Consider the following 24492-nt stretch of genomic DNA (forward strand, 5'->3'; position numbering starts at 1 on the left):
ATTATTACACATAAAATATAAGTAAATAATCTTCAGAAAAACAAGAAAACTACTAAAAAAGAAAAAAAACTACTATTCGGTGTGAACACATTTATTTGAAGGACAACTGTCACCTTCCACGTTTCACACTAAGGAATGTAAAATGCTTAAATATTGACACATAGCGAAATAACACAGCATTCTCAGAACAGTACGCTCATCATAAGTGTTTTAACACTTGTACACACAAAAAATATTTGTGAAAACTTTCAATATTCCTAATGCTACGGTCCAGACAAAACTCTTTGGAGTAACTGTAAATTTGAAAAGAAGACTAGACACCAAACCGTGCTAAACTGTCTCTCAATTCCACACGGACCCTGAGCCTGAAATTAACTCGTATGCAGTATATGGATGGACCCTCTGGATCGTACTTAAAATAAGACTTCGAAGCTGTCTTCAATCCCCCCCTCTCCCTCCGCCCCAGGTTCTCTTCCGGCTGGTTGAAAACACCTGCTCCCGCCTTTCTCGCCGCTGCCGCCGCCGCCTCCACGATCGGCCGCCTGAGGGCGCTGTGGCGCCAGCTAGCGCGGGCCGGCCCGGCAGCGGCCGGCGGCGGGAGGGGCGGGGGGGCGGGGGGCGGGGGGCGGGCTCGAGGCCGCCGACGTCGACGCCGGCGTGGGCGCGCGCGGTGCACGCTGGTAGCTGTCACTAGGCCCTCGGCTGGCGGCCTTGGTGCGGCTGCCGCGGTTGCCAGGCGAGCGGCGCCGGCGGGGAGCGGCAGAGCCCGCGGCAGGTAACAGCGTCCCCGCCCCCCCCCCCCCCCCCCCGGGCGCGGTCGCGCGGCGAGATGCGGGGCGGCGCGGTTCGGGAGGGCGGCTCCGGGGCCGGCCTGCGCTGGTGGCGGCGTCGGGGTGTCGCCCCCCCGGGCGGCCCCCACCTGTGCCCGCCGCCGTAGGGGAAGCGGGGCCCGGCCCGGCCCGGGGAAGGGCGGTGAGGGAGGGACCCCCGAGAGCCGTCCGCGGCCTCGGCGGGCAGAACCGGTGCGGGGCTAAGGGGAGGTGTCCACCGGGGCGCGGGCGCCCGGCGGCGGCGTCTTTTGTTGGAGGCTCCCAGCCACGGCGTTGCCTCGCCAGTCCGGTGGGTCCCTTTCTGATTGGGGCGACGCCGAGGCCCGAGGGGGTGCCCGTGCAGAGAGGGTGAGAGAGCACGGCCAAGTTCACCAAGAGGAAGTCGGGCTGGCACACGGAAGTTGTTAACAGCCCTCACCTTTGATTCCCAAGGCTTTGAAAGTTGCACTATGACCAGACTTACCTGGTGCTCCCCTCCTTACCCTGAGGGGGCGGGAATGGCACGCTACTGTACTTTCTCCTGGCCACGGAAATGATGTGTGTTTGTTCCTACGTTATCTCGGGAGTTCTGTGGGGTTGAGGGAGCATCAGGTTCAGAGGTTGGAGTCAAAGCACACGTTCTTTGGGTTTTTAGAAAAATACAGGGATCTCCCTCATTTAAGGGCTCTGAACTATGGAGACAAAACTCATTTTGGTGGTACAAGCTCTTTATGTTGGTGTGAAGTTCTTGCCATTTTAAGGTTAGTTGTATTTGTTCATGGTAATATGACCTTTTAGGAATAACATAGGCTGGCATTATGTGCTATGTGACTCACCTCATCGTCAACCTCTTGATTTCATTGAGCTGACGGAAGTTATAGGTAAATTATAGCCCAGGTAGTCTGAATGCCTTCTTCTAATGGTTACTTTTAGTTCAACGTGGTCATTCCTCAGAATTACTAAAGGGAGAGCAAATCTCCAGGTGTACCTCCTTTGGGGGACCCAATTTTTAAGAAAGAGTTAAAAACAGTGAAATAAACACAAATCAGAAAATGTGACACTGTGACCCAAATGTTAAATGTAAATTAATTGTTTAACTGTTTGAGTTCTATTTTATAATTTACAGTAGAAACAACTGTGGCCTGTGGATAGGGAGCTAAAGTTCAAGGTTCTGCCTTTTGCTGCTAACAGGTGTGATCTCTCTAGTCCTCAGTTACTGTGTGTGTTCTGGTGTCAGTTTTTGTTAACATTTTGTTTTAGTGGTACTGGGGTTGGAAACCAGGGCCTCATGCATGCTTTGTAAGATACTACCACAAGCCTGCACTCCCAACCCGTTGTAAAGTTTTTTCTTGGGGTGCTGGGAAGGAATCAAACCTAGGGCCCTGCATATGCTCAGCCTCAGTTGAAGGGAATTTGAAAAGACCATGGTTTTCCAAATTGATATTTCCCTTCAGCACTGTACTAAAGCAATAGCTTACTTCCCCTAAACAGTGTTCTCACATGATGTGGGAACACACTAGACTCGGTCAAGCTTAACTTTTGTTTTCAGTGTTGGAGATCAAACTCAGGGTATTTCTAAAACAGGGCCAACACTCTACTGCTGAGCTACACCCCCAGCCCCAAATTTGACTTTGATCTGCTTATTAAAGCAGCTCAAGAATGTTACTGCTCTGGGCGGTGGTGGCCCACGCCTTTAATCCCAGCACTAGGGAGGCAGAGGCAGGCGATCTCTGTGAGTTCGAGGCCAGCCTGGTCTACAGAGCGAGATCCAGGAAAGGCACAAAGCTACACAGAGAAACCCTGTCTCGAAAAACCAAAAAAAAGTTACTGCTATGCTTGCATGCATATGATTTTCAAAGGAAGGTGTAAATAGCATCCCCAGATTTAGCTAACCAAAGAGCCCATTTTCTAATGCAGGCTTGTAGTAGAATGCTTACCAAGCATGCATGAGCCCTGGGTTCCATTCCAGGCAGTGTTAAAAATCTTCTAGAGTAAAGTAGCACACACTACTAATTTCAAAATTACTGTACTTGAGGTATGTCTGCTTGCTTCCAAGCTTACCACATGCAGTGGCCCATTGTTGCTGTCTGAGGTATCTGGAGCATGAAGATCTATACTTCACTTGTATAACAAAAGAAACTGTAATTTCCTTAGTAAAAAAAAAAATCAATATTACAGATACATACATTTCTATGTTCCTAATACTTTCATTTATAACAGAGGAATATCTTTTTCCAGTCTCCTGATGCTTCTTTTTTCAACCACAATTCATGTTTTGGTTTGATTTTTGTGGTTATTATTGAATGTATGTAGAATGGCTCTTTAAAGTTCCAAGTGAAGACTTGTCTATAATGGTTTTATTTTCGCTATGATTTCCCCTTCTAGTTAGGCTTTCTCGAAACAATGAAATAGGAAATACACTAAAATGTATTCAGTGCTTAATAACTACATGATTTTAAAAACTCAGGTAATCAAAAAGAGCTAAAAGCAAACAAGAAAAAATTCTGAGACTATTATTTCTGAGCTGTTTGGAAACAGCATCTAAATGTTGAAAATTACATTCTTTTGCTAAATTCTGTGAAGTATTATTATGTTGAACATTTTGTCACTGTTAGAAAACACGTGACAATCCAAGAGAAAAGACTTTTAGATCTAAGTTGCTCTCCCTGTCCTTAACTCTGTTGCTTCTGGGCCTCTGGTCAGGTAGAATGGCCTGGCAGAGCCTATTTACCTCATGGTGTACAAGAAAGAGGGGGCTTGGCAAGATTCAACCCACCCCACCACCAACCTACTTCCTGACTTCACCTCTCCTCACCCCCGGCAAATAGCAACAGTAGCTTGGGACCCGGCCTTTTGGGAGATGTCACTAATAGTCAACCATGCCGATATTCTGTCTTCTTTATTACTTGGGGCAAATGCTATTAATACACACTTTAGTTTGGGGGGGTATAGAATATTTAATTTTGTTTGTTGTTTGTTTGTTTGTTTTTCGAGACAGGGTTTTTCTGTGTAGACCTGGCTGTTCTGGGACTCCCTCTGTAATCCAAGGTGGACTTGAACTCAGAGATCCACCTGCCTCTGCCTCCAGAGTGCTAGAATTAAAGGTGTGCACCACCATGCCCAGCTTAGAATATTTAATTTTAATAGATAAACTTTAAATGAGGTACATTTGGCTTCTGAAATAAAACTAGTAGATGAGTAAAGCTAATGTTTTTGTTTAGTAGCTCACAGTTTTTATTGATGGTTTATTGTAGGAAAATACTTTTGATTCCCATGTTTCTAAACTGTGATTTCTCTTTTCTATTGATATTATTTACCTCTTTTTAAAGCCAACTAAACCTTAAACCTCAATGACTTTAAAGTCAAAGATAGAATCAGATTTCTTGAGGAAAAAATTTTATATGGTAATATACATCTATTTAATGGCACGTTTTACTGTGTTTTAACCCATGTATCTAACATCAAAATCAAGATTTGGAGTTGCTACCAGTCAGACGTGTATTGCTCAGTATTTCCCTTGTTTAGAGTTCTCTTCCATTATGCTTCTCTGAATTATATTCGTCAAATCCTCAAATACTACCTTGTCTATGAATCCTCTTTTGGTGATCTCATTTTCAATTATTTTCTCCTCTAACTTGCCTGGACTTAAAAAAAAAAAAATTCTCCATCCTTCATGATGGCTAAATAGAGGATGATATGCACATCACAAATAACCGTGTCTTGATCAAAGAGATAATTTAATGTAGTATTTATTAAATGTCTTCCTTATCAAAAATTTGACCATATATACATTTCCTATATAATACTTCTGTACATCAATGTGATTATTTTTTAAAAGACACTTGAAATACCCTTTAGTTAACAGTTGATAACACTTGCCATAAACAGAAGGCAGACATGGGTAAAAATAAAGAAAACAGCGTTGTTGGAAGCATCTAGCTAGAAACCCATGCTTCCTGACCACTCTAAGCCTTGAGAGTGAACGTTCTTTGTTTCGAAGGGAGAGTAGCCAGAATTAAGTGCTGTTCTTGATACCATCCTGGCACCAAACTAAGACTTAGTGTAGTCAGAGGAATTGGAAGAGAATGAACAGGGAATACCTTCCTCACCTTAAGTCACTGTTACCCTCCCCAGTCTGAAAAGTCCATGGAGTCATCTATTTGGTGGTTGGTGGCTCAAAGTTCCATAAATATTTACATAAGCAGAATTTTGACTTTCTTTTGCAGTCTTATCTGTTCAAAACTTGGGGAATAGCTTCATTGAAAATTCAAAATGTGTGAACATACGTTAAAAATACAGTTCCAGGAAAGGTGCAAAGCTACACAGAGAAACCCTGTCTCCAAAAACCAAAAAAAAATAAAAATAAAAATAAAAAATACAGTTCAAAGATGAAAACTTAATATGATCATTACTGAACCAGATAAATGCCTGTATTTTCAAAATAGTCTTAATGATACTGTATCACATTTGTAATAAAAAGCTAGAACTGCAATTTTAGTAAGATAAGTTATCTTTAAGGTAAACCTTTTATTCTAAAGGGGAAAAAAATCTAAATCCTAGAAGCAGGGCCCTTCTGTTAACCAAGTGGTCTAGAAGGATAAAATATGCACCTTTTTAAAATCACTTTTTATGTGCACACTCAGAGGGAATTTCCTAGGGAAGGAGCCTGCGAGAGTAAAGTAATGCACCTATAGTGCAGCTCATTCCTGCTCCACACCGTCTTGTCACATCACGTTTTTATAGCCAGTTTGTCCTATTTCCATGCTACGGAAAGCTCCTTCCTCTGGTGTAATGAGAAATACCCCTGTCTTTTGGAAGGATATTCATAGAAACTGGCATGAAAATAGATTATCTGTTCTTTTGTGTGGACAGTTTTGTGTTTCAGGTGGCTGTGAGAATTTATAGGCATGTATCTAGATTTTCAGCCTGAAGTTTTATTTTGTGTTCAGGGTCAAAGAGCTTAGGTAAATAGACCAGTTAGTTAGGTTGGGTTTCCTATTTTCAAAACAAACAAAAATCCTTGTGTACACCGTGATTTGCTACTCAACCAGTGGATAGATTGCTGTTAGGCTGAGGTTTGGGGATGCAGCCTCAGACTGGAATTTAGAAAAAGCTGTTTAATCTGTGTCATAAGAAAGATTGGACCCCTGAAAAGTTGTCTCTACATTGTTTGTCTACTAGAACACAAAACAGCAGTATAGGTGCCACAGATGAGCTGTCATTGAGTGACAGCTGACAATCATAAGTACACAGCAATCTTAGTTCTTTGAATTGAGCAGGTGAGTAGCCTACATTTTTAGTTGCTTTTGGCTGTGCTCTGTAATATTAGGATAAGGGACCATAAGATATCAGTGGTCTAAAACCTTTTCAATATGCTTCTTTCATTAGATTTCTAGACAAATTTTCTAGAACATTTATGCCACAAATACCATCCCAGACCACTAATTGTGCTTTTTTCAAAAGACAGAACCGGCAGAGTGGCTTATCCATACACTCTTACACATATCTTACCATATGGAACTTCTTATATTTTTTCCTGAAGAGTATCTTCCTCCTAAGAAAATATTAAAATATAGTACGAGCTTTAAAGCTACTCTTTGTCATTTGGGCATTCATATTTCAGTGACTTTCTTATTGTGTACAATGGCATCATTGATTGGAAACTCAACTTTGAGCCTGGATGTGGACTCCAACATCATAATTACTTTAGTGTATCAGAGTCCTCCACGTGCCTTCTCCAGGCCTACCTGATTCTGTAACTTGCTGCAGTTAGTTTAATGTGATCTGATAACTACTATTTATACTAACTATGTCTTTCAAAGTAGAGAATTTATACTCCTTTTTTTCATTTCATTGATCATGCATTTGTTTTATGTATTACAGAATACTGAAGCTTAGAAGTCACTGAATTTCTGGGGATTCATATTACATTTGTCAATCTCTGTTTCAGGGAACTTACTGGGAAACAAAACATCTTACCATCATTTACTTTCATCATACTGTTTTATCATGCATACAGGGTGCAGCAAAGCCAGGAACACCAAAACGTGTATCTTTTCTGAAAAACAATGTGTGTTAAAGTAAGAACTTACCCAGTGAGGACTCTTGGTAATTGAGGATACCGAGTCTAAACTGATTTATCTTTTGTAGCCAGGCAAGGCTTCCAGTGGTGGGACTGGGTTACATTCGGTAGAATTTATGCCTGTACAAAAGAAGAAAACTATTGTGAATAAATTCTTCCAGTTAGGTATTGCTGCATGAAAAATGTATTGGTTCTTTTTTTCTCGCTGCTGCGACCAATGCCTGACCAGAGGCAAGTTAAAGGAGGAAAGGTCCGAGTAGGCTTAGGGCTTAAGGGTGCAGCCCATCGTGGGGAAGGAAGACACAGGAGAGAGAGGCGGCTGCCACACCGTGTCCACAGTTGGGACACACAGATGACTGGAATGGGAAGGAAGACACAGGAGAGTGGGGCGGCTGCCACACTGTGTCCACAGTTGGGACACACAGATGACTGGAATGGGAAGGAAGACACAGGAGAGTGGGGCGGCTGCCACACTGTGTCCACAGTTGGGACGCACAGATGACTAGCATGCTCACCTGCTTTCCTCCACTTTTCCTTTTTTCAGTCGAGTGCCCCACTCCATGAGATGATGTCACTGGCATAGTGGTTCTTTCCCTCCCTTCAGTGGACCCTTTTTGTAAATTCCCACACAGACAAGGCTTGAAGTGTATTTTATAGTTGATTCCAAATCCAGCAAGCTGACAGTGAGGTTTAACCGTTATCTAAATCATCCCAAGCTGTACTGACTTAAAACACTATCTGTCACAATTCAGTGTTTTGGTTTTGCTTTTTTGTTTTTGTTTTTCAAAAAGGATAGAGGAGCTTGGCTATGAAGTATACCCTCACCTCCACCCCTTGTGATATCGCTATTGCTTGTTGGCCACAGCTGCAAACATCTGAAGGTTTAATTTAGGTGGTGGATCCACTTTTAAGGTGGCTTACTCATATGACTAGCATTTTTTTTTTCCCTGACTGTTGGAGAAAGTTCCTCTCTAAGTGAGTCTCTACAGCACTGGTTCTCAACCTTCCTAATGCTTCAGTTCTTCAATACACTTTCTCGTGCTGTGCTGACCCCCACCATAAAATTATCTTCAGTGCTAATTCTAACTGTGATTTTGCTCCTGTTATGAATTGTAATGTAAAGATCAATGGTTTTTGATGGTCTTAGGGTCGCCTAAGGTTGAGAACCACTGCTCTACAGGGTTGCCTGATTATCCTTATGACAGAGATAGTAGTTCCAGAATGAGTGATCCAAGAAACACCATGGTAGGAACTGCCATATTTTCTAGCCCTGGCCAGGGCTGTAACTGAGTTCTCAAGAAGCATTTAAGATATAGATCCTACTAGTTTTGATTTTTTTTTTTTTGTTACGAGATGAAAGAGGAAGGAAATCCCACATTGCTGTTACTTTATTCGTTCATATTCACCTCCCCCATCTGTCTGTCTTAGGAACACAACACAGTGATCAGACCCAGGGCCTTGCATGTGCTAGGCCCTGAGCTATATCTTCAGCCTCTATTTGTTGTTCTTTAGGGACATTATTTAGTCATTCTGTTTTAAATTTTTTTAATCATTGTCATAATAAGGAAAATTTCATATAATTCTGAAGTATATAATGAAAATTCTTTTTCCCATCCTTCATTTACCTGATTTCCATCTATCTCCAGAAGATAATCAACTTTATTTTTGAGAAGTATCATAGACACGCAAATTGATATATTCCTGCCTTACACAAATTGATATATTATATACCTTATGTAAGTTATAACTTTATAAGCACTTCTGCATCTTGATTTTTTTTTTTTTAGTTTATATATCTTGGAAGCATTTTCTAAATCAGTACATAGAGTTTATTCATTCTTTTTACCAGCTGAGCATGCTAAAAAAAAAAAAAAAAAAGCACACACACACACTGTGATCCAGTATTGATAATGTTTATTGATTATGCACTGTTATAAAGCATTTGCTAGGAGCGGATGTGAAAGCTAAAATTACAGATGAGCCTCTTTTGTCATTGAGATTGTGACCCTGGGAGTCACAAGTCAATTACAGGAAAAGAAGGTGAGCTCTGTGATAGAAGAATAATATATAACTGAAGTTGAGGGTTGGGGAAATGAAATGAGAGAGGGTGGGATGGTCAGGACTTCTCAAACTACATAACATCTGAGACCTGAAGGCTGAGTTGGGATTTAGTATTTCAGACAGAAGAAATACAAAACTGGCCACAGTCATCAAAAGACCGTACATAGAGACCTTGGAATAAAGTGGAAAGGCATGATATAAATCTCAGTATGTATAGTCAAATATATCATGAAAGTGCCAGGATTACCCAGCATGTAAAGGGCAATCTCTTCAACAAATGGTGTTGGAAAAACTATGTCAACAACTAAAGACCTAAAAGACATGAATCTATAAAGACTTGTCCTAGAAAAAAGCATAGGAGAAAAGCTCCATTTTGTATGGCATTGAGTCTCAGATAACACATTAAAAGCACAGGCAATCAAGACAGAGCAGAGTGAGAAAGCAGCCCATGGGGCAGGAGAAAATACGAATACAGAGTACATAAAGAACTGAACTACACACATCCCAATTAAAAGATGTGAAAAGACATTTCCCCAAAGATCTCAATGGCCAATAAACATGAAAAGAAGCTCAATGTTACAATGCAGATGAAAGCTGCAGTGAAATACTGCTCACACCCCTTAGGGTGGCTAGTTCCAAAACAAAACACTACCCAAAAAGTAAGATTGGTGCATCTGTAGAAAAATTAGAATCCTTGTGTGCAGTAGATGGCCACACTGGAAAAAAGTATGATAGTTCCTCAAAGCGTTAAAACTCGGTGGGGAGATAAAGCATTGCCACACAAACACAAGCACTGCAGTTTGCTTCTCCAGCATCCACTAAACGCTGGATGGCCTGGCAGGCTGCCTGTGATTCTGCTTGGAAGGTAGAGAGGGGCTCCCACAGAGCAGGCTGGCCAGCTAGACTAGCCCACATAGGTGGATTCAATTGAGAGACTGTATCTCAATGAATAAGGGGGAGAGCAGTAGAGGAAGCCTGTCAGCCTCTAACCTTCATAGATACACACATGTATATGTGCACCTACACACACACACACACACACACACACACACACACACACACAAAAGCACACCACACACATGAAGATAAAATTAACTCTGTAGTCTAGGAATCCTGCTTTTTGAATACGTAGTAAATATAAATTGAAAGTAGAGTCTAAAAGAGATGCTTGCATCTTTATAGCACTACCATTTAGGGTAGCTGAGAGGTGGAAATAGCCTAAATGTGCATTTACAAATTAATTGGTAAAACAAACACAATATTCCCTATAAGAGAATATTATTCAGCCTTGAAAAGGATAGTCTGACAGATGCTACAGTGTGAATAAATGTTGAAGACATTATGCTAAATAAACTTGGCCTAGTGTAGTGAAAAGACAGATGCTGTATGGTTTTGCTAATGGGAAGTAGTTGTAGTAGTCAGACTCATATAAACAGAAACCAGAATGGTGGTTGCCAGGGGTGGGGCAGGGAGAGGAAGTGGAGATTGTTTAGTAGACAGAGGGAGGTTTAGGCTTGCAAGATGAGAGTCATAGAAGAGTCTACAACTTGCATGTGCTTATTAATTACTACTGAAATACACACTCAGTTAATGAGATGCTAAATTTTAGGTTGCTTTACAATTTTAAAAGATGACAAGTCTTTAGAAAACAAAGCATATGTTCATCCAAAATACTATAGTATAATTTAAACCATGTTTCTAATATTGAAAAGGGTAGTGATTAACAAATGAGCCAAGTCAGGAACTGACTCATAATGTATCATTCAGAGGCTTGAAGTAATCCTGATAGTAAACCTTCAGGTGACAAAAAGAAGCAGGGGACATAGCCCGAAAAGGAAACAAGGTAAAGGGAGAAAGTCTTAAACAGTGGACAGTAGCTGAGATCTTGCTTGCAGGGTGGTAAGTACATAGGTAGCACATAGGGTTAAATATATGGGTTCCATCACTAAAAAGGGCTTGTAGTCAAGACTGTGAATTTGTGTTTCACTTCCCAGGAATTAAATGTCACAGTTAACATTTCTTACATGGTAAGAAAACTAATAATGCTTCAAGTGCTTTATCAGACTTACCTTTCTGAACTTCCTGAGGGAGTAGTAATGTGCTCTGCTTTTTACTTGTAAAAGTAATTGACTCTTGGAGTACATAATGTAATGAAAACACAGGAATCTGCTGTAATTTAAATGTAAAACATTCAGGATGATGGGTAGATATTCATTCTGAAAGAGAGGCACATTTGTGCATATTATTAAAACTGTTCCTAAAGTTTATCTTCCCAATCACCAAAACATCTGCTTGTACAGCTGGGGAGGAGGCAGTGGTGCTATTAACAGTTCTGCTTGCTTCACAGAACTGGTGCAAGACTTTTCTCCACATACTCTCCATTCCTTTGAGTGGACTGATGTGTAGAGGCATATGCAATGTGCAATGTGGATTTTATTTTACCTCTGTATGTGCAGTTACTCCACTAATATGCCAGTGCATTCCTGTGTAATATTGTATCCAATCATTTACATGAACAGGCATGATTGAATTTGGTCCATGTAGATAATTTGATTTTTATGAATGTACTATTCTAATATTCTCAGAGTATCTTTCCTTGTCATCTAAAAATCTTGTCATTTCTTCCTACGTACAAGGAAATAAGACATTTTAATACAAGTAAATGGTAACTGTAAGAAAAATGGGATTTTTTTCTTCTTCTATTGAAATTATTTTCCTACAATATATTTTGATCAGATTCTATCTCCTTCCCAACTCTGCCAATTCTACCCACCTTCTTATCCACCCAACTTCATGTTCATATGCTCATCATGCACTCTTGTGCTTGCTAGCTCTTATTCTCACTCAGGTGCTAGCTTGCTCTCCCTGTCTGTCTGTCTGTCTCAAAAACAAAAAGCAACCAAAAAAAAAAAAACCCAAAAAGAAGGGGAGTAATTCTTTTTGTGTTGGCCAACTACTGGGCATGGGGCCTGCCACAGAGTGTGGTTGACATAACCAGTGACACTCCATTGGAGAAAACTGATTTTCCTTTTCTTATCAGGTATCAATTGCAAATAGGTTCTTAGTTAGGGTTGGGATTTTGTGTCTACCTCCCCTTTGTCATGCTGGGATTTTTGCTTGTTTGAACTTGTGTGGGTCTTGTGATGTTGTCACAGTCTCTATGAGTTCATATGTGCATTAGCCTTGTTGTATCTGGAAAGTGTTGTTTCTTTGGAGTCATCCACTACCTCTGGCTCTTAAATCTTTCTTCTTCATTTTCCATGTAGATCCCTGAGCCAAGAGGTGAGCAGTATGAGACAGATGTCCCATTTATGACTGAGTGCTCCAAAGTCTCACTCTGCACATTGTCCAGTTGTGGGTCTCTGTGTTAATTTCCATCTTCTCCAAGAAGAAGCTTCTCTCTCTGATCAAGGCCCAGCAAAGCACTGATATATAACAATATGTCGTTAGGAGTTAGATTGTTATGTTCCTTTAGCAGTATAATAGTAGTAGGTTTTCCTCTAGGGCTCATGACCTATCTAGTTTCAGGTTTCCGGACATTTTAACAGTGTCTGGTATGGGTTCTATCTCATGGAGTGAGCCTTAAATCCAATCAAAAAGTGGTTGGTTACTCCCATACCATTTGGCCACTATTGCTAGTATATCTTGCAGGCAGATTGTTGTACATCATAGGGTTTGTAGTTGGGTGATAATGATGATTACTTTGTCTCCTCTGGTGGTATGTAAAGTACCTTCCAGCACCACGAATGCTGGTCAGTGAAGGTGAATCTTCTAGTAGGACACCAGCTTGATTTCTACATGTTCGCTGACATAAATGTGTCTTCAGCAATAGGGCCTTACTATCGGGTTCTATAGAGTAACCAATAATCTTGGCAGTAGCCTGTGATGGTTAGAGATCTATAGACCTCTTTGGCCAGTGACTCAACAAGATGTAAGGTTTTTACTTTGTGGCATAAGATATCTAGTTTCAGCATTGTCTCTCCCATTATATGGTGATTTCATTTAAATTCCTTTGACATGTGTATATATTTAGGTTCTATTCTATATGGCTTTTTAAAAAGCCTTTAGTGTTAGTTGCCCCTCCCCATATTCCCTTCTTGACCCTGCCCTCATATCCCCTTCTCTGGTTAATTTGCCCTCCTAGTTTCCCCTTTATCTCTTTACAACACTATGTTCTATTTCCACTTTGTCAGAAGAGCTCCCCTCCCCTCTGGTCCTTTACCAGCTACCTAACCTCTGTGATTATTCTGATTGAAACACACATACCTAAAGCTTAAAAACTAACATCCACATATGTTGTTGGTTATTTTTAACTCTTTTGGCTCTTACACTAGCCTGCCTCCCAGCTCCCAAATAATCACATGGAGACTTATTCTTTCTTATGAATGCCTGGTCTTAGCTTGGCTTGTTTCTAGCCAACTTTTCTTAAATTATCCCATCTACCTTTTGCCTCTGGGCTTTAATCTTTTTCTATTTTATATGCTTTGCTTTCTTTCTTTCTTATGCTGTTGCTGGTGGTGTAGCTGGGTGGCTGGCCCCTGATGTCCTCCTCTCCTCCTTTTCTTGCTCCTCAATCTTCTCTTCCCAGATTCCTCCTCCTGTTTATTCTCTCTGCCTGGCAGCCTCACCTATCCCTCTCCTGCGTAACTATTGGCCATTCAGCTCTTTATTATACCTATCAGGTGTTATAGACAAGCAAATAACACAGCCTCACAGAATTAAATAAATGCAACATAAAAGAATGCCACACATCTTTGCATCATTATACAAATGTTCCACAGCATAAACAAATGTAACACATCTTAAAATAATATTCCACAATATACATATAAGAGAAAACATCTAGCTTACTTTACAATGTTTATTTTTAGCTCTATCCATTTACCTGCAAATTTCATTAAATTTGTAAATGTACCACAATCTATTGTGTAAATGTACCACATTTTCATTATCTATCAGTTGATGGGCGTCTAAGCTCTTTCCAGTTTCTGATTACTAAGAATACAACAGCAATGAACATGAGTGAGCAAGTATCTCTGTAGTAAAATGTAGTGTCCTTTGAATATATGCTCAAGAGTGATATAGCTGGATCTTGTGGTAGATTGTTTCAGCTTTTGAGCAACCGCTATACTGATTTCCACAGTTGTACTCCCATCAGCAATGAATAAGTGTTCCCATTTCCCAACATCCTCCCCAGCATGTGCTGTAGTCTGTTTTATTGATCTTGGCCATTCTGACTGGGGCAAGATAAAATCTCAAAGTAGTTTTTTGATTTGCATTTCCCTGATGACTAAGGATGTTGAACATTTCTTTAAATGTTTCTCAGTCATTTGTGTTTCATCTTTAGAGAACTCTGTTTGTTCTATACCCCATTTTAAAAGCTGGGTTATTTATTTTTATATATCCTAGATACCAACCCTCTATCATATATAATTGATTAACGTTCCCCACCCCTTTTTTCTGTAGGCTGCTCTTTAGGTCAAATGATGCCCTCTGCTGTACAGAGGTCCCATTTATTAAGTCTGATCTTAATACCTGTGCTATAGGTGTTCTGTTTAGAACTTTTCCTGTGCTTTTGAGTTCAAACCTATTCCCTAATTCCTTTTCTATCACATTCAGTGTATCTGTCTTGTGTTGAAGTCCTTGATCTATTTGGCGCTGAGTTTTGTGCAGGGTGATGGATATGGATCTATTTTCAGTCTTTTACATACAGTGTGACCAGCACCATTTGTTGAAGATGCTGTCTGAAATGCATGAATATATATATACACATATGTGTATACATACATACATACACACACACACACACACACACACACACACACACACACACACACATACACATACATATGAGGGGGCGTTTTGAGACAAAGTTTCTCTATGTAACTCTGACTGACCTGGAATTTGCTCTGTAGACCAGGCAGGCCTCAAACTTACAGAAGTCTGCCTGCCTCTGGCTTCTGAGTGCTGGGATTAAAGGTGTGCACCCCCACTGCCTAGATGAATTCCACCCCAAAGCTGGAATTGTTTGGGTTTCAGTTGTAAGTAATACACATTACTAGTTTGTACAAGTGTGATTAATACCAAGATATATGACTAAACTAGACTATGGAATTAAACTATCAGTGTTGTTCACAGAATTCCCCAAAATGTGGAAACTTCCTTAAAATATTTCTTTCCTAAAATATTTTGTCATCTCATAATGAACCCTCTGGTGAATTACATATATTCTTGCCAACATTTTTTTAAGCCTTTTAGTCTTAAAAACCATCCATTTGATGTGTATTAGTATGCATCCTGCATCCCAACAGGAGCCCACACATGTGCCCTGGACATACTTAGGTTTGGGAACAGCCATACCTATCACTCTGGTTTAGATTCACAGCACAACTTGCTGCATCACTAGAGGATTTCATTCCACTGGGGAATGTAATTTCACTTCAGGATTATTTTCTCAGGATATTAGATTGTCTTTTTGTTTATTTTGTTTTGTTTTTGAGACAAAGTCTCTTTGTAGTCCTGGCTGTCCTGGAACAATCTCTGTAGATCAAACTGGCCTCGAATTCACAGAAGTGAATACCTGCCTCTGCCTCCTCAGTGCTGGGATTAAAGACGTGCACCACCATGCCTGGCCAAGCAGTGGATTGTCATTTTATGCATACTGAACATAGTTCCTCTTCCACCATGCCACTTAGAGAATTAGAATTAGTGTTTTATAAAAACTGCAAACCAAACCCCTTCCCTATCCTAATTTATAATCAGTTTGCCTAATAAACTTGTTTACTGGAAGCACTGTCAGTATTGAACAGTGACTTAGTTGAGTTTCTATTGTTTTGATCAAATACCATGACCAAAATCAACTTTGAAAGGAAAGGGTTTATTTCATCTTATAGCTCTCTGGTCATATTCTCATCACTGAGAGAATTCAGGGCAGGAACTCAAGGCAGGAACCTAAAGGAGCTGAAATGGAAGAAAGCTGCTTACTGGCTTGCCCCCCATGGCCTGCTCAGCCTGATTTTCTTATACAATTCAGGACCACCTACCCAAGGTGTCACTACCTAGAATGGACTTGATCTTCCTGTATCAATCATTAATTAAGAAATTGCCCTACAGGCTTGCTTACAGGCCAGTCTGGTGGCAGACATCTTTTCCTTGAGGATCCTTCTTCCTAAATGACCCTACCTTGTGTCAAGCTCTGGGGAGTGGGGTGGGGGGAGGGTGGAAACTAATAATAAGCAAGACAAACAGTGAGTTATTTATGTTATTTGGAGTTGACTTATGGTCCCTGTTCTTCTGTTCCTTTTTGTTTGTTTGTTTGTTTGTTTGTTTGGAGACAAGGTTTTTCTGTATAGTTTTGGTGCCTGTACTGGATCTCGCTCTGTAGACCAGGCTGGCCTCATCCCCCTGGCTCTGCCTCTCAAGTGCTGATGGTCCTTATTCTTAAATCAAAGTTTAGGAAGAATGATTAAAAAGGAAAACATAATTTCATTTTCCTTTTTTTAAAAAAGATAAACATACAGGAAAAGAAATTGTTGCATTATCTAAAAAAGATCTATAGTATTTGGTTATGCGTGCAAGTGTACTTGTCCATATCGAGGCCAGAGGACATCAGTGGTCATTCCTCAGGCATTGTACATCCTTTTTCTGTTTTGTGTTTGTTTTGAGTCAGAGTCTCTCACTGATCAGAAACTCTTCAAATAGGCTAGTCAGATTGGCCAGCATCTTCATCTCTTTCTAGTAGTTAGAATATAATCATGCCAACTATAAGGATTCTGAAGATCAGCATCAGATTCTAGCACTTGAAAGGCAAACATTTTATTAACTGAACCATCTCTCCAGCCTTAAAAATATACATTTATCAATATATGTAAATGGTTAATAAACATTTGAAAAATATTCAACATTACTAATAATCGAGAAGATGCAAATTAAAACCACAGGATTACATCATCTCACCTAAATCAGAGCAGCTATTTAAGAAATGGAAAAGAGGTGCTGGCAAGGATGTAAAAATATGAGAAATAGAGCTGGGTGGTGGTGGCACACACCTTTAGTCCCAGTACTTGGGAGGCAGAGGTGGGCCAATCTCTGATTTCGAGGCCAGCCTGGTCTACAAAGTGAGTTCCAGGACAGCCAGGGCTGTCACACAGAGAAACCCTGTCTCAACTCCCCCGCCACACACACACACACACACACACACACACACACACACACACACACACACACAAAAGAGAAGTAGGTATTAGATGTATTGGTCAGGGTTCTCTAGAACAGTGATTCTCAGCCTTCCTAATGCTGTGATCCTTTAATACAGTTCCTCATGTTGTGGTGACCCTAATCATAAAGTCATTTTTTGTTGTTGCTTCATAACTGTAATTTTCCTACTGCTATGAATCGTAATGTAAATATTTTGGGAGAGAGATTTGCCAAAGGTGATTTATTACATTGCTTACACAGTCCAACAGTGGCTGTCGGCATGCAAGAGAGGTTGAGAAACTGGTAGCTGCTCAGTCCATAATGCTGGTGCCCCTGAGCAGTGCCAACCTAACACTGAAGGCCTAGAGGATTCCTGGAGAAATACTTCTCTTCAATCCACATCGGAAAGCCAAAGATGGGTTCTGATAGCATCGATAATGACAATGGGATAGGTACACTTAGTAGCAAGAAGTGGAAGAATGGGCAGGCAAGTAACATTGCTTTTTCCTTGAACCTCTATATCTGGACTATCATTAGAAAGTGCCACCCACTCTGATGGAAGGTCTTCTCCCCACAGTTAATCCTTCTTGGAAGTATTCTCACAGACCAACACAGAGACTTACCTTTTAGTTGATTCTAGATCCAATGAAATTGGAAAGATTAATCATCACACTGGAAATGTAAACTGATATAGCCATTATAAAAATAGTATTGAGATTCCTGAGGAAACTGAAAGTATATCCATCATCTGATCTAGTAACCCCACTCCTGGGACTGTATCCAAAGAAAAGGAAATCACTGTGTTGAAGAAGTCCCTGCACTCGAATGTTTATTGAGGCATTATTCATACTGGCTAAATATGGAATCAACCTAGGTGTACATCGACAGAAGAATAGATTTTAAAAAATGAGATCTATTTACACACTTGAATATTACTTAACCATGAAAATGAAATTCCTTCATTTGCTCCAATATATACCTGAAGAATAGTACATCAACTAGAATAAATCAGGCACAGAAAGACAAAGTAGTACATACTTGCTTATATGTAGAAGTGAAAAATTAATTTCATAGAAGTCAAGAAAAGCATTTACAGTCATGCATCATTTACAAATAGAAATATACTAAAGTACAGTAAGATTTTAATGTTTCCTCCAACTAGATCTGTATCTGATTAATTTTAATATATTTGATCTCTGAGACTATAAAACATTATTTTCTTACTCCATTTTTATACAATTATGCCCAATAAAGTTGATTATAATAAGCTTTTAAGTAACTAGGTACACCACATTTTATGGATGTTCCTACGGGAGTCTTTGAGGTTTTTTTTAGAATACTTGTGACCACACAAATGTAGTCTGTATTTAGGGAATGGTCTAGCTGAGCTAAGTAAAGTGGTGGAACATGGTGGTTGTTCTCCTGCCTTTTTGTTGTGTTGTTTTTAACAGAGTTTTTACCCAAGAGAAAAAAATGCTTTGTGGACTGTATTGGCTTCAGTGGATTATTTATTCTAAATATTTGAGGGCCTGCTCTAGGCCACTTACAGAACTGATGCAGAAATGAACTAGTCAAAGTTCCCAACCTCTTTCAAGATGTGATAGACAGGAAAAGCAAACAGGACAATTTCAAATTATAAGAAGTATTGGCCAAGGAATAATGTGCTGTTTTAGGTACAGTGAAGAGCATGAGCCTTGGGACAGGTGACTTATACTAATCAGAAAGGTTTTTCTGATATTTTGCTATGACTGGAGGAGCAGAAGTTTTTTCAGAGGGGTACCAAGGACAAAATGCCTACAGTACAAAATAAGGTATTTTGATGAACATAGTTAGGATATTATTCTAACATCAGAGAAAAACCATTGGCAGATTTTCAGCAAAGAAACAACATGTTTTTAAGTGATCCCTGGCTTCTCTGTGGAAGATGAATCAGAGACTTGGGAATACAAGTGGGTTCAGTAGTCATCTCTAACTGGTTAGCCATAGTAGAAGAGGAAAGTGATAGCTGTACATTTAGGGTGTATCAGTGAAGATCTGTTTAAAGCTATGGGACTAGAAGAAATATCCTGGAGAAATGAGGATTGTAGAGTGAGTCTTGAAGAACTTCCACAGTGAAGAATGAATAAAAGACAGGAGCCAACCCAGACAGAAATGTGTAGCATGAATCTTAAAAATTCTTATTAATAAAATCAAACCTGAGCCAATTATTGGGGTGATCACTGGAAGATCAGAGAGACAGAACAAGCCACAGCTAACCTCACCTGGCCAACTTCTCAGCTGATCTTGATTCCTCAGACTGGAAGCATCTGTGTCCTCATATCCGAATGGCTCTCAGCTGAACTGTGCTGCTCAAAACCTAAAAGCTTAACCAGCCAAATGCTTAAATTAACCAGGCCAAATGCTTCTAGTTTCTGGTCCTCACGCGTTACACATCTTTCTGCTTTCTGCCTCACTCCCTGGGATTAAAGGTGTGAGTCACCATGCCTGGCTGTTTCCAATGTGGCCTTGAACTCACAGAGATCGAGGAATTTCTGTCTCTGGAATGCTAGGATTAAAGGCGTGAGTGCCGCCACCATTTTCTAGTCTCTGTATCTAGTGGCTGTCTGTTCTCTGACCCCAGATAAATTTATTAGGGTGCACAGTATTTTGGGGAACACAATATCACCACATTTCCCCTTTTTTGTCTAAAATTTAAAAAAAAAGCTTATAACTAATACAAGAAAAACTATCCAATAAGTATATACAATATATACACAGTCAAGATTACGTTAACGATGTCTAGTCCATTAACATTTGACAGATTCAGATAAAAAACTCCATTATATATTAACAATGTTCAGTCCAGTAACATTGAATAAACTCAGACAAAAATTTTCAGTACTTATCTTATTTAAAACAAGTAGCTCCTTTTTAAAAGTATTTTTCTTTTCATAATAGATTCAGTAACCTACCTTTTGTCATTTTTATATCTCCCCTTTTTCTTTTTAGTGTAGATTCAGTGATCTACCCATTTATCCTATTATTTCTTTATCTTTTTTTTTAAACAAAAACTCTGAATCTAATCTCCTTGTTCAGCTTTTTTCCTGACCATTAACCATTAACAACTTGTAACCAACCATCATAAATAATGACAATATCCATAACTCAAATGACCAAAAACCTCCTATCCCACCTCTTGGGAATGTGGGCGTCGTTTTCTTAAAATTACTTTCTGCTTTCTAGGGGCGAAGAGATCTTTAGGGAATCCTGAAAAGAAAATTTTGGGGTTAATTGTCAAGTCCTGTATCATTTATCCAGTCTCTGTATAATAGGAAATTTTAGAGCTTGTCACAAGTCCTTGTTCGAGTAGTCTGTCAGACTGGATCATCTCAGCTAGTCATCTCGAAATTGTCCTGACCAGTTTGTAGTCCAAAGTCGATCTTTCCTTGGTGTTAATCAGCTTAATGGTTTATCATAGTCCATGTGGATTCATCATTGTGGAATTCTGTCATCCTTTTGAAGATTTCAAAGTCGCTGTTAGGCGAGGTCATGGTTCCCTGCAGATTTTTTTTCTTTTTTTTTTTCTTTTTTGTGCCTCCTCTGTGGTTTGGAGCAATCACAGTCTGATAAATATCTGTCTCTCGGAACCATGAGCATTCTTCCCTAGAAGAGAAAATCTTTACAGCAATTTCTCCCCACCATTTGTCTTGCCAAACTTTTCCAAACTGACCTTTGTCGATGCTTTCTTGTAACACAGAAATGGGTGGCCAACACATAGGAGTAGAGTTCCGGAAGCCAAAACCCAAGTGTTTATTACTGAGAGTAAGATGAATGGCTAGAAAGGTGGCTGTTGACCTGCTGACATTTATATGGTTTGTTTCCAGGAAGGACTGTGTCATAGGACATATTTGAGCTGGCTAAATTGTAAGCTGAGGATAAGGAAATGAAATATTGTATGTAGGAAAACCTTTCATAAACTTTTGCTGGAAGAGAGAACCGAGAAACTGATTGTCAGCCAGAGGACCTCTGGAAGTCCAGGGAAAGTAATGAATTTTGACTTCATACTCAGAGATGGATAGAGAATGGTTCTGTATAGAAGCTGGTATTGAAGGGGAGTGAAATAATAAGGACTCTGAGCATACAGGAAATGAAATCTAGACCACAGCAAAGAGGTGGACCTTTAGCGGAAAAGTCTTTTTTTTTTTTTTTTTAAAGATTTATTTATTATGTATACAATGTTCTGCCTGCGTGTATGCCTGCAGGCCAGAAGAGGGCACCAGATCTCATTACAGATGGTTGTGAGCCACCATGTGGTTGCTGGGAATTGAACTCAGGACCTCTGGAAGAACAGCCAGTGCTCTTAACCTCTGAGCCATCTCTCCAGCCCCTAGCGGAAAAGTCTTTTCCAAACAGGGAAAGCGGAGCATATAGGTGTAGGACAACACTGGCATAGGCTTGATGGAGGGGAACTAGAAGCATTTCTCATGTTTCTTCTTCTTCTTCTTCTTCTTCTTCTTCTTCTTCTTCTTCTTCTTCTTCTTCTTCTTCAATTAATTACATCTTGTTTTAATTTTTTATTTGTTTATTTTTTTGATATGTGGTCTTGCTTTCCTGCCCAGTTTTCTAGATTCAAGCTGTCCTCTGCCTCAGCCTCCTGAGTAGCTGACACCACAAGCCTCTGCTACCATACTCCACTCTCTTCATTATATTTGAGGTAGATCTTTGGTAATGAAGGAGAGAAGATATTGTTAAGAGTTTTGACAAAGAGAAGATATAAACATAGTTGTGCCAAGATGAGAAATTTACTAAGGAAAATTACTAGGTTAGGATAGTGATACAGCCAGCCAACTATGCTAGATGATTTTTCTCCAGCATTATTCCGGGTCATGCATTTAAAAAAGCAGACGAGCAGAAGCAGGGTTGAAGTTCTTGGTAGAAGTAAGGGAGGCTCTTCTCTTGTGAACTCTGAGGAAGGTGTTTAGGAGAAGGAAAAGTTTCATGAGAGTGAATAATGGGTTAGCCAAACTGGTTGAGTTTAAATATCCGACTTTGCTATTTCCTGACCTATATTTTTATGCTTCAGTTTCCTATCTGTAAATGAGAATGCCAATAGTATCTGTGTCAAGATGAAATGAAATAATATGAACTAAATACACAAAGCACATAAACAAACAGTACCTAGCAGTTAGTAAATGCACTGTAAGGTTGTCTCAGATGCTGCTACTTCTGCTGCATCTGGAAAGGTCTTATCTTTGTAAGATGATTGAGACTGGAAGACATGCATTTGTCTGGAGTTTGAGATCACAGTAAACATATGAATGGTTGAATCATATACTAAGGATATAAGGCATAGCCTATATTTGTGAATTCCTAGTATGCTTGGCTTTCTATCACTCTCTTAAATTATTAAAAATCTTTAAAATTGTTTTCTTCTATCAACTTCCAATTCTCAGGAGTGCCTAGTTTTATGAGTTTGTTAACTGAATAATTAAAGATTATTTGTTGTCACATCAATATTGGAACTCAGAACTTTTAACCAAAGTGAAATAAATATACTAATTATTACATTAAATTTCCAGATGATAGCAATTACTGAATGATAAATTTTCATTTAGCCAAAAGCATTTGGTAAGAATATCTAATTAATATATTACTTTGTTTTTCCTTTCATGGCCAACCAGGACTTGGTGTTTGTCAGAATTCATTTATATACTTGGCACTGTGATACAACAGCCCTCAGGTATATTAGTAGAAAGGCGTAATTGGGCCGGAGAGATAGCTGAGTTGTCAAGAGTATTTGCTGCTCTTACAGATAGAGGGCCCAAGTTGGTTTCTAGCAGTCTCTCACGTGGCTCACAAGCTGCTAGTATGTGCAACACTAGGAGATCTGACACTATCTCTGGCCTCCCAGAGGACCACATGTATATGCCACACACAGAGATAAGCATGCACTTAGTCAGTAATAAATCTCTAAAAGAAGCAAGTAAGTAGAGGATATTTCTCTTCAGCCTTCGTGTTTCTTCCTTTGCAAAGGAGAGTGCAAAAAAGAGTGCAGCCAACATTAAACTGAGCAAAACATCTTTGGATGACTGTTAGGAGTTCTACTTACTATTTATGACCATTTAAATGAAACTTTAAAAAAGGTTGGTGCTCTGATGCAGAATTTAATCCATTAAATTTTCTTTTTATACCATAAAATATAAATAAATCTATAATACCCGTTTTCACAGGGCCTAATTTACCCAGAGAATCTTTGGCTTTTATTTATTTATTTTTTTATAGACAACTATGTTGCTTCCTTTTTAATTTTTTTTGAAAGAACTAATACCACACTAATCATGATTTACAGCAATTCCAGTCCAATTTGTCTGAGTTGACAGTCTGAAAGAACTAGCTAAATTTTCAAATGATCAAATCAGAAAACTGTTCAGTGACTCCTGAAAGATTTCAAATGCCATTATGATTTGCTTGTTTCACTTTAAGAAAAAAAATCAGATTTTTTTTTTTTAGTTATTTCAAGGGTCTCATGCCTGATGCTATAACAGAATGCTGTATACTGAATAATTTATGGAGGAAAATTTTGTTCAGTGCATGAATCTGGTGGCCTTTGGAGACCCAGGGTTAAGGCATCATATCTGGTGAGGTCTTTCATCCTGGTGGGAACTCATGGTACAGTCCTGAGGCTGTATTCACATGGGTTGAGGAAATCATGAAAGTCAGCCAAACTGGTTCTTATAACAGATTCAGTCTTGGAATAAACCAGGAAACCTATTGATAATTTTACTCATTAATTGTGCATTAATTCATGAATGAAGAAATAGCCCCAATGACTTAATGACCTAATGATTGCACCTCTTAATAGTTCCTATTAGGAATTGAATTTCAACATGAATTGTGATGGGAACATAGTACCAAGTTATGTGAAGTAATTTGTTTCCTAATGGTTTCATGGGAAGATTGGGATTTTTTAAGGGTTATTTTTGGGAGAGATAGAAGTGGTCATATGGTGGTCAATTTAAGATGGATGAAAATTTCTGTATCTTAGCTGTGGTGAGGATCTTGATAGTGGTCTTGATTCTAAGTATGGATGTACCCATCACTTAGATCATCAAATAGATGTGTTAAGTTCAGCCATTGTCCATTCTCCCCAAGGGAACAGTTTCCAGAGCCTCAGTCCTACCCATACTAAAACTTCACTGACTTAGCTTCTCCTGTATGATTATGTTATATTTACAAATAGCCAAAACACATCCTCCTATATACTTTTTAATCATTTCAAGGTACTTAAAATCATTAATATAATATAAATACTGTTAAAATTGTCCTTATACTATATCAATTAGTGGATGTTGACATTGAAAAAGT

The 24492-nt window shown here is 39.4% G+C and overlaps 1 protein-coding gene across 10 annotated transcripts in view; it reads left to right on the top strand.

Annotated features, from left to right (window-relative positions):
• The first annotated feature begins 653 nt into the window (after positions 1 to 653).
• Positions 654 to 24492, top strand: part of Dop1a (DOP1 leucine zipper like protein A) — a 113005-nt gene continuing 89166 nt past the window's right edge. For 7 of the 10 annotated variants that reach the window (XM_052715778.1, XM_052715808.1, XM_052715843.1 and 4 more), the window contains exon 1: positions 655 to 775. The gene's annotated coding sequence lies outside the window, so the exon portion shown is untranslated. Of the gene's footprint in view, positions 776 to 24492 lie in introns of all 10 variants that reach the window. The other 3 variants (XM_052715825.1, XM_052715834.1, XM_052715786.1) reach the window with 2 other exon arrangements.

This window comes from Peromyscus californicus, unplaced genomic scaffold (genome assembly GCF_007827085.1).
Source record: "Peromyscus californicus insignis strain IS unplaced genomic scaffold, ASM782708v3 Scaffold_11__1_contigs__length_118956290, whole genome shotgun sequence".
In the NCBI taxonomy this organism is placed as follows: domain Eukaryota; kingdom Metazoa; phylum Chordata; class Mammalia; order Rodentia; family Cricetidae; genus Peromyscus; species Peromyscus californicus.